Source organism: Lissotriton vulgaris, chromosome 1_1 (genome assembly GCF_964263255.1).
Source record: "Lissotriton vulgaris chromosome 1_1, aLisVul1.2, whole genome shotgun sequence".
NCBI lineage: Eukaryota > Metazoa > Chordata > Amphibia > Caudata > Salamandridae > Lissotriton > Lissotriton vulgaris.
Window position 1 is genome coordinate 982,680,737 of NC_141685.1, and position 11,350 is coordinate 982,692,086.

The 11,350-nt window shown below is 34.1% G+C and overlaps 1 pseudogene; it reads left to right on the forward strand.

Annotated features, from left to right (window-relative positions):
• LOC147748340 (vomeronasal type-2 receptor 26-like) overlaps positions 1-10,881 on the forward strand; it is a 240,085-nt pseudogene extending 229,204 nt beyond the window's left edge.
• The last annotated feature ends 469 nt before the right edge of the window (positions 10,882-11,350 follow it).

Genomic DNA, 11,350 nt, shown 5'->3' on the forward strand with positions numbered 1-11,350 from the left:
GGTAGGAAGACTACATAGGTCAGGTCACAGACGCCAGCCAAAATTTGCAATTCCCTGGTGGAATGTCTATCTACCAACACTCAACCAAGAAGCAAAAACGAACAATGCTGTTGAAGGTTGGCACAATGCCTTCCTCTCTTCTACTGGACGTACAACACCCACATTACACAAGCTAGTCTCAGCTATACAAAAAGAGCAAAGCTTTCAGGAACTACGTATGCAGCAATCAGTCATACAACTGAAACCAAAACTCTCTAGACAAACTGCTCAAATGTATTTATATCTACAACAGCAAGTCCAACTATATCCTACAACAAGAGGATTGGAATATTTAAAAATGATAGCCAAAACATTGAACTAATTGCTATAACTAAATTAATTGATAGAGATCAAACAATATCCTTAATTTAAAAAAACACATATTTTAATATAATAAAAAAATATTTATTTAGTCTAATTTATTTTTTAACACTATTATAAAAAGACTAAATAAATATATTATTATATCACAATATTTGTTTTTAAAAACTGCTTCCATCCAAATAAAAGAACATAAATTTATAACTTACCTTTAAATAGAACATCATAAAGATAATCCTTTATCCGACAATACAATGTGTAAATATCAAACACTTAATCCAACGATTCATTAATTATGTTTTCTTTAACTCTGCAAAAAATATCCATCATCCAAATTAAACGACTATTTAAATGCCATTTACAATAACGACTGTTATCTTAAAGTGTGATAAATATATCACAGAACTCAAAATATAAAGGCAGAATGTAAATCATCTCCGTTCTAACAACTGAAACACACTTCCTTTCCCTTAAAAAAAAATTATCGGAAACGGAAATAGCTGTTTCAAAATACGAGAAAAAAAAACAGCTAAACAATCCCACCGACATAACACTAACGAATATCCCAGAATATTTAAACATAATATTCCTATTTATTTATAATTTCATTAAATTATACCACATACTCATTAACTCCAACTATTTTAAATGGCTCAAAAATTCGTGACCGAAAATACGTATTGATTCCACTCCATTATATGTAAATAGTCATACTTTAATTCTCAACCCCAAAATACCAAAATATAACCTTTAATTATAATTTACAATACTTTAACAATATAAAAGTAGATTTGTACCTACTCAAAAGTGAACCTGCTTCCAACCGCGACTTTCCATTTACCAAAATAACGCAAAAAGACAAAGAGTGGTTACAAAAGAAACGATCCAAATTATATGTAACTGTGAAAAGAACTACTATAAATGTCGATTATTGTTATATATATGGCTCGAAATTATGTGTAATGTTAAAAAAATTGTATAGTATATTGTGAATAGAAAATGTTTTTGCCTGTATATTAATTATATATTACATACTTTTAATATTTATTACATTAAGTATAAAAAAATAAAAATATTTAATGTAATATTTATTAAAATTATTATATAACTAAATGTGTAATATTGTTTTTGTTTATCAGATTTAAATGTTTACAATATGACTAATATGTGAAAATTGTTATTATTAAAACGTATTTATTAATAATAATAATCATACATAAGAATATTGTAATGTTAAAAGAATCATTGATGATGATGTCCATGTTCTAATTAGGATATTTATATTATATTATAATTTTAAAAGTGTTCATATGTTAATATCATCATCAGTATATCACTATATGTATTAAAAATTAGTGACTTATGTTTTTCATTACACATGTTGATGTTTTATTAAGAAACAATAATAGTATTATGTATGTATAATATCATACATTACATTATGTGAACTAACCATTTTTTCTCTACAAATTTAAAGTACTTGTCAAGAAAATTACTATAAAATGTGATTATTAAAATGACATTGTCCTCCATTTTTTTTTATATGTATACCAAAGATAGCTTAATAAAATGTATATATGTTCGTATATTTCAAGTGTTGAATAAAAAAATTTACTGGAAAGAAAACTGGTGTGTTTATTTTGTATTACCTATGACAAAATCATTTTTAAGAATTTTTGCAAAAGTATTATAACTGTAATGTTATATCTATTTCTATATACCACATGTAAATAAATAACATACTATACACTGAAGTTATAAAAATTATTATTCATACACCCATATACATATAATATCAATTTTTGAAAAACACATAATTAAATGTTTAAATATTCCGACTCCAATAACCAATTACTTTCGGTAATTGCTTCTCAAAAACAGTAATTAATTTACAATTAGAAATGCAATCACCATTTAATTAGAGTAAGTGCAGAACACAGAACATATAAAATTTACTCTTCCAACACCAATTAACAATTAATTTAAGTAACTGCAGGACATTAAATATTAATTAATTACTATAAAAAATAAAATGTAAAAAAATTAATAATTTATTGCATTAAAATTAATTTAATATAATAATTTTAATTTAAAAATAATCTTAATTTATGTTTTCCCTGTACCCCTATAATAAAAAACTGACCCTGAAACCTAAAAATACCCCTTCACCCACAAACTAAAAACTGACCCTGAAACCTCACAAAACCCCTTTACCCACAAACTAAAAACTGACCCTGAAACCTAAAAATACCCCTTTACCCACAAACTGAAAACTGACTCTGAAACCTCACAAAACCCCTTTACCCACAAACTAAAAACTGACGCTGAAACCTTACAAAACACCTTTACCCACAAACTAAAAACTGACCCTGAAACCTAAAAATACCCCTTTACCCACAAACTAAAAACTGACCCTGAAACCTGACAAAACCCCTTCACCAACAAACTAAAAACTGACCCTGAAACCTAAAAATACCCCTTTACCCACAAACTAAAAACTGACCCTGAAACCAGACAAAACCCCTTCACCAACAAACTAAAGACTGCCCCAGAAACCAAAAAAATACCCCTTTAACCACAAACTGAAAACTGACTCTGAAGCCTCACAAAACTCCTTTACCCACAAACTAAAAACTGACCCAGAAACCTAAAAATACCCCTTTACCCACAAACTGAAAACTGACTCTGAAACCTCACAAAACTCCTTTACCCACAAACTAAAAACTGATGCTGAAACCTTACAAAACACCTTTACCCACAAACTAAAAACTGACCCTGAAACCTAAAAATACCCCTTTACCCACAAACTAAAAACTGACCCTTAAACCTGACAAAACCCCTCCACCAACAAACTAAAAACTGACCCTGAAACCTAAAAATACCCCTTTACCCACAAACTAAAAACTGACCCTGAAACCAGACAAAACCCCTTCACCAACAAACTAAAAACTGACCCAGAAACCAAAAAATACCCCTTTAACCACAAACTGAAAACTGACTCCGAAGCCTCACAAAACTCCTTTACCCACAAACTAAAAACTGACCCAGAAACCTAAAAATACCCCTTTACCCACAAACTGAAAACTGACTCTGAAACCTCACAAAACTCCTTTACCAACAAACTAAAAACTGACCCTGAAACCTTACAAAACACCTTTACCCACAAACTAAAAACTGACCCTGAAACCTCACAAAACCCCTTTACCCACAAACTAAAAACTGACCCTGAAACCTTACAAAACACCTTCACCCACAAACTAAAAACTGACCCTGAAACCTGACATAACCCCTTCAACAACAAACTAAAAACTGACCCAGAAACCTAAAAATACCCCTTTACCCACAAACTGAAAACTGACTCTGAAACCTCACAAAACCCCTTTACCCACAAAATAAAAACTGACCCTGAAACCTAACAAAACACCTTTACCCACAAACTAAAAACAGAGCCTGAAACCTAAAAATACCCCTTTACACACAAACCAAAAACTGACCCTGAACAGTTAAAATACCCCTTCGCACATACACAAAAACCAGACCCTAAACGCACAAAATTTACCTTTGATAAAACTAGCCACCCTGACCTACTATAAACTCTACATCCCACTCCTAAAAATATGATACATTTATTTATTTAATATCTACTACATTATATATTTTTGATTCTTTTTACTACATACACAAAATACCTCAAATTAGAACAACAACCTAATAGTGTTCATAATTTCGTATTTGAATAATATTTATATAAAATTTCGATTGGAAACTAAAATGAAATACTTCGCGAAATTTTTACTTCTATGATTAGAGTATACTTTGTTTATACACTACCCACCCTTATCCCCTTGAAAATATACATCCCACTCATAACATAATTAGTCAAATATTTTCTGAAAATATATGAAAATAGTATAATTACAAATATATTTTAGTACATAAACAACAGCAAACTTAAAAAATAAATACTATATTCGAATAAAATCGATATCATTTCGCAAATATCGAAATATTAATTTGTATTTTTGAAATTTCGCAAATTTTTATGAAATTGCGAAAATTAAATTTATATAATTACCCTCTATATTTTTAAAACACTACCCACCCTTATCCCCTATAAACTCTACATCCCGCTCCTAAATTTATAGTAAAAATAATATAAATATGTAATGTAATATTTTATTATTTAAAAATATTTTTTTTACATACACAAAAATTATTCATAATGTTTAATTTACTCCCTAAATTTCGATCAAATTTCGACTACTCCCAAACAATTTTTATAAATATCGAAATTTAGAAATCTAAAGGAAATGCGAAATTTAATATTTTACAATTTCACTATACTTTTTTAAAACACTACCCACCCTTATCCCCTATAAACTCTATATCCCGCTCCTAACATTAATATACAATTATTTAGTAAAAAAAAAATATTTAGATATATTTACACAATTTATTAATATATATCCAAAATCAAAGAACAAATAATTTAACAATACTCAATAATTTTATATAAAATTTCGCATTTATAAATATTTTGAATAAAATTTCGCAAATTTATAAATTTACTTCAAATGCGAAATTTATTATTCCATATTTACACTATACTTTTTTAAAACACTACCCACCCTTATCCCCTATAAACTCTACATCCCGCTCCTAGACTTCTTACTAAAAATAATAAAATTATATATAAAAATGATCTTATATATAAACTACATATAAATAAATCATTACTTAACATACTTTAAAACATCACTTTAACATATCGATATTTTTGACAATCGATATTTTCACCATCGATATTATTGATTTCGACATTCATGTCTTCGATATTTTTAACACACACATAAATCGATATTTTCTACGACGATATTTTTGTTTTCGACATTTCGTACCATTGATATTTTGGACTCGATATTATGGTACATCGACATTAACAACTCGATATTTTGACTGTCTACCATCCATGTGATGCAGTTATACATAATCCCCATCTTACAACCCTCTCTTAAACCCAGCTCTCTTGAAATCATCTTCAACCTTCTTCAACTCAGTTCCAAGGAAAGAAATGGTCAAATAAACTTCTTAAAATAAAGTGTTCCTTCTGGCAGTGGAATCAATAAGAAAGTCTCTTCATGAATACAGTTAACTTCCTGATTAACTGCTCACTATCTAAAGGGCACAGAGTCATGCCAAGTGACACAAGCACTTTATCCCACTACTGATGAAACCCACAGAAGATTTGCCAGTTGTGAGGAAACAACTACAAGAACATGTAGATCAACTCCAACTCCTACACAATCTCCAATCAGGGTTAAGGCTTGCTCAAGGAACAGGCAGCACGGGGAGGTATCAGAGGACAATGCCTCATCACTTTAGATGTTGGCTATTACGCTATCTTGAGCCTCCTTCACCACTCACCTGCCAAACATTCTGTGGACCTCAATATACTGTTGCCAAGTGTCATATGATGCCAAATCACTTAAATTCACCCTGGACACAAACCTCTCACTCACAGAACACACTGGCAAAAAACAAAGATGGTCCATCCTGAACAACGCCAAAACTGGTCAGGGGTTGCTTGTGTATTCTACTGCAGAGGCCCTGCCTGGCAGTTTGAGACAGACTCTTCCCTTGAGGAGCAGGATAAGCACTAGTTTGCTTAAGACAGGCCATTGTCTAGAGGGGCACAGTGGGCAAAAAATGATGGGTGGAATGTAACCCAAAGCAATTGCCAGTGGTTAGAATATTTGCAAGTATTCCTCTCATCATCTTTCGTGTGATTGATGTAAAGTCCTAAGTGGCCATGGGCATGCCCTGATTTGGGCCCCTTACTCGCTATAAGATCCAAGCAATACCTCACAGATAAGGTCTAATCTGTTTGGGGTTGCTTGTGTTTCCTTCTGGAGGGGGCCCTGCTTGCCAGTTGAGGATGTAATGTTCCAATGAGGAGGACTGCCAGTACTGATTTTCATAAGCAGACCTTGATCTAAAGTGGTACAGTTCGGTGAAAAAAATGGGTTGAAATGCTACCCAATCGATTGCCATTGGTTAGACTATTTGCAAGCATTCTGCCCATCGCCTTTTATGTGATTGACTTGAGGGATTGACCATTGAAGCTTCTTGGTTTGCTGCATTGTATTGAGCCATATTTTTGGAAATGTGGTCCCTAGTATCAAAATTCGTATATCATTTGTATTGACGCGTGCACACCTGAATTTCAATCAAGTTCAAAGCTCCAATAGTAAATTCGAAGGGTGCTCCTATGGTATCGCCCTCCACCCTTAGGGCGAATGAGAATAAGTATAAACAAGCGTGGTCAATTAGCAACTGACAACATCCCATAGGGCACACCTATGTTTAGGAAATAATCCTCCTCTGTTCATTAACACAGATTCCATAAGTTCTTTTTTCAAAGTTTATTTTTCATTAATTCATCTTTGATTCAGATAAATCATATATTTTTCTCAATGACAAGCGTTGCCAATTATATTGAGGAACATTCTCTCTCATTCCATTTTCTGTTTGCTCCAATGCATTTCGGGCATTGCCCTTCGTCACGGAGCATCTAAACCAAAACAACATAAGTTGTTCTAAATACCATATCATCGTATATACAATGAAAATACAAATTAACACATCTCTAATGTCTCACGAAAACGTTGGTGATAACCATGTGGTGTTGTAAACATAGCGATTAATCGTGATGTTATGACTACGTGCAAAATACATGATAAACACGTCTAATTCAACATGTGGTTATATTCGTGCAGTTTAAGACAGTTGTGACGTACTCTGGTGAGATACAAGTAAAGATAAAGTTGAAATTCCATATAATTCCAAAGATGTGGGTATTAACACGGTCAAAAAATTGTGATTTATCAAGAGTGAAAAAACGCGCAACTCAGGACGCGGTAAAGTGCTGTATTATAAACGAAAGTGACACACGCAAATTGCGTTCTAAAAGTTAGTAATACGGATTAAGTCGGCAGTTCGTGTAGCCAAACAGGGTGTCGGGCGGTCGGGAGGGTTAAAGAAAAGTATACGGGTGCAGTTTACTTACTGAATGGAAGGCGGCAAAGTTTGTACGGGCATCTACGCAAGGCTGGTTACTACGGAACCAGTTTGCGGACAAAAATAAGAACTACCTGAAGACAGTCACGTGAGTGTGTAAGTAAAAATAGAAGTAGGACCAAAGTAGCTGAGTTCATGTTGAGTGTGAACATAAAGATAGGACCGCGGTGTAAACATGACAAAGTGTATATCTTATACAGATACCTATGTAAATTCTCACATTCATTATGAATCGTAATCACAGTAACAGTTACATTAGAATCATGAGACAATTAAATAAAACCAAACGGATTAACTTATTAATCATGATTAAATGAAAAACAGGCCAAACGGATGTTAGGAACAGGAAAACCCCAGCAATGAGGTTTGACTTATAAATAACAGGCAAATTCGATGCGTTCATTGAGCCCATTAGGTTTCAGCGAATTAAGTCTATAAATCCAATAATTTTCCCGCATTAACAATGTCCTGTTATTGTCTCTACCTTCGACTTTATCAATGGTTTCCAACACCATATACTTAAGTTGGGAAATGTTGTGATTCATTTCAACAAAATGGCTGGCCACAGATGATTTTAAGTTTTTAGTTCTAATGTTAGATTTGTGCTCGTTTAAACGAGTTTTCAACTTTCGTTCGGTCTTCCCTATGTATACCATTCCGCATGGACATTTCAATAGGTATATGAGATTGCTGGTGTCACAAGTCGCCTTTCATGGGATGGTTGACTTTGGTTCCTGGAATGATATTGTGGCAGTTGTTGCAGTTATTACAGGGTCTTGTACCTCTTGAGTCCACTTGCTTTCTTTGTGGTTGTTTTAGAATTTCTCCTACATTTTTGCCTATTGTATAGGCGAATAGAGGTTTTGATTTAAACATATCTTTAAAGTCAGGTTCCACTGATGCTACACAATTTTTTGACCGTGTTAATACCCACATCTTTGGAATTATATGGAATTTCAACTTTATCTTTACTTGTATCTCACCAGAGTACGTCACAACTGTCTTAAACTGCACGAATATAACCACATGTTGAATTAGACTTGTTTATCATGTATTTTGCTCGTAGTCAGAACATCACGAATAATCGCTATGTTTACAACACCACATGGTTATCACCAACGTTTTCGTGAGACATTAGAGAACGGTTAATTTGTTTTTTTCATTGTATATACGATGATATGGTACTTAGAACAACTTATGTTGTTTTGGTTTAGATGCTCCCCGACGAAGGGCAATGCCCGAAATGCATTGGAGCAAACAGAAAATGGAATGAGAGAGAATGTTCCTCAATATAATTGGCAACGCTTGTCATTGAGAAAAATATATGATTTATCTGAATCAAAGATGAATTAATGAAAAATAAACTTTGAAAAACGAACTTATGGAATCTGAGTTAATGAACAGAGGAGGATTATTTCCTAAACATAGGTGTGCCCTATGGGATGTTGTCAGTTGCTAATTGACCACGCTTATTTGTCCCTAGTATCAACACATCGGTCAGACCATCAACATGCTTTTTAACATGGGCACAGTAGAATACATATCACATATGCACTAGACCTAAATTTGATGCAGGTGGTTGCAATTGTTTCTGCTTGTAAGATAAGAAGGTGTCAGAGAAAATATTGCAACTCCAGCATTCCTCAGATAAGTGCATCTCTAAAAAGGTTATATACTGAAATAGAAATAGGGCAAAAGGAACAATGATCAATGTGTCCAGAACTAGTGACCGCCAAGGGGCATCCAATGCTAATCCAAAACTTCGATGGCATTGTTTTCAAAGCCCATTGTATTTGTCAGGCTGTTGTCAAAGCTTGTGGTGCTGAAAGACAGCAAAGAGGTAGCTGCTGATCACAGTACACCAACTAGACAAAGGTTGATCAGCCACTTGTGTGATTACTGTTTGGGAGAAAGACTAAAACTCCGAAAATTCCATGGGACACTACATCGCTTAAAAGTTGAAAAATAGACATGGAAAACAAACAGAACTAGCAATTATTACTATACACTACACCTTTGAACCCACTGATAGCAGGTGATTGTTCCGTAGGATCAGCCAAAGTGACAATGGCACTCTTAACCAGGCAAATTACTGAAGGGTGCTGACTCATTGCCCACCCTACATATGCTGTCTTGTGGACTGATCCAAAGTGTAAATGACACATCAAGCAAAAAAAAAAAAATGGAAAGTGGCTGACCCAAAATATTTGTTTCTATTTTGTATAGTTTCTATTTTGTATAAGTGTTTACATCTAGAAAGACAGCTGAAGTCCAGACCTAAAATACTTTCAAGAAATAATGTTGGTATAATCATAAAAATTCCAGTTATATAAAGGATGTTGTAGACGAAACATGTTCTCTTTTTCAAATCAAGTATTTCCCTTTGTGCGTGCATTACACATTCTGCAGTTGTAAAACCTTATCTCAGAGAGTTATATCATAATTAAAGGTTCACAATTCTGAACAGATCATTACATTTTTGAATATTTGCTTGTTGAACACAATATTCTCTCTCTTATCCTAGACATGGAAAACTGTGTGAGATGCCCCGAAGATCAATGGCCAAATCAGAGGAAAGATGCCTGTGTACCAAGGACCATAGAGGTGTTGTCCTATGAAGATCCACTGGGTGGCGCTTTAGCCTCCATTGTTGTTCTGTTCTTTATAGTAGGAACTGGAGTTCTGGGAACATTTGTAAAACACCATCACACAGCTCTAGTAAAAGCCAACAACAGGAATCTGAGCTATATCCTCCTCATTTCCCTTATATGCTCTTTCCTATGTTGTTTATTATTCATTAGTCCACCTGTAAAAGTGACCTGCCTACTCCGACAAACAAGCTTCTCAGTAGCATTTGCAATTGCAGTTTCCACTATTCTGGCAAAGACAATGACTGTCCTAATAGCCTTTAATGCCACAAAGCCTGGCAGCAAGTTCAGAAAGTGGGCTGGGCAAAAACTTACCAACTCTTTAGTTATTGTTCCATCTTTAGGTGAAGTTGTTATATGCATTGTGTGGCTCATCTTCATTCCACCCTTTCCAGATGTTGATACCTCTGAAATGGGAAAGATCATATTTTAGTGCAATGATGGGTCTGAAGTGGCACTGTACCTTGTTATTGGCTACATTGGATGTTTGGCTCTTGTAAGTTTTGTTCTGGCTTTCTTTGCCCGGAGGTTGCCAGATGGTTTCAACGAGGCGCAGCTCATCACTTTCAGTATGATGGTTTTCTGCTGTGTGTGGGCTTCCTTCATCCCAGCCTACCTTAGCACCAAGGGCAAATACATGGTCGCAGTTGAAGTGTTCGCTATCTTGGCCTCCAGTGCTGGACTGCTGGGCTGTATATTCATCCCCAAGTGCTACATCATTTTATTAAGACCTGATCTCAACACAAAAGAGGCTCTAATTGGAAAACCAAGGCTTAGTGGAAAACGGACACTGTGACACCTATTTACACACCCTAAACTAGAGTATATCATTGGAGTTTCAAATCTTGACATCTTAAATTTCGCTCAATATCAAAAACAACACTTGCCAATAATTCACAAAGAGATTCCAGTTGGGAATTAATAAATTTGCTACTGCAGAATACATCAGTATAGATGCTGCAAATCCACAGTACAAAATCGGCCTTAAGGGATAGGAAGTGGGTATTAACAAACATCCATCTGACCACTTTCCACCCTAGAAATTTTCAGAGATTTATCAAGTAAGTCTGATTTTAGCATAGAAAAGAAAATGGATCACTTCTAGATTTGATGGGAGTGTAGAGCAGCACATGTTTTCCCTCATGGGAAAAAAAATGTGCCTTCCACAGACTTGTCAGAATTCTGCACAGCTAGAATAGGAATTAGGAATATCGGTGAATTCCCCCCAAAAAGTAAAATTATATTCTGGTAGGGATTTGTACTTT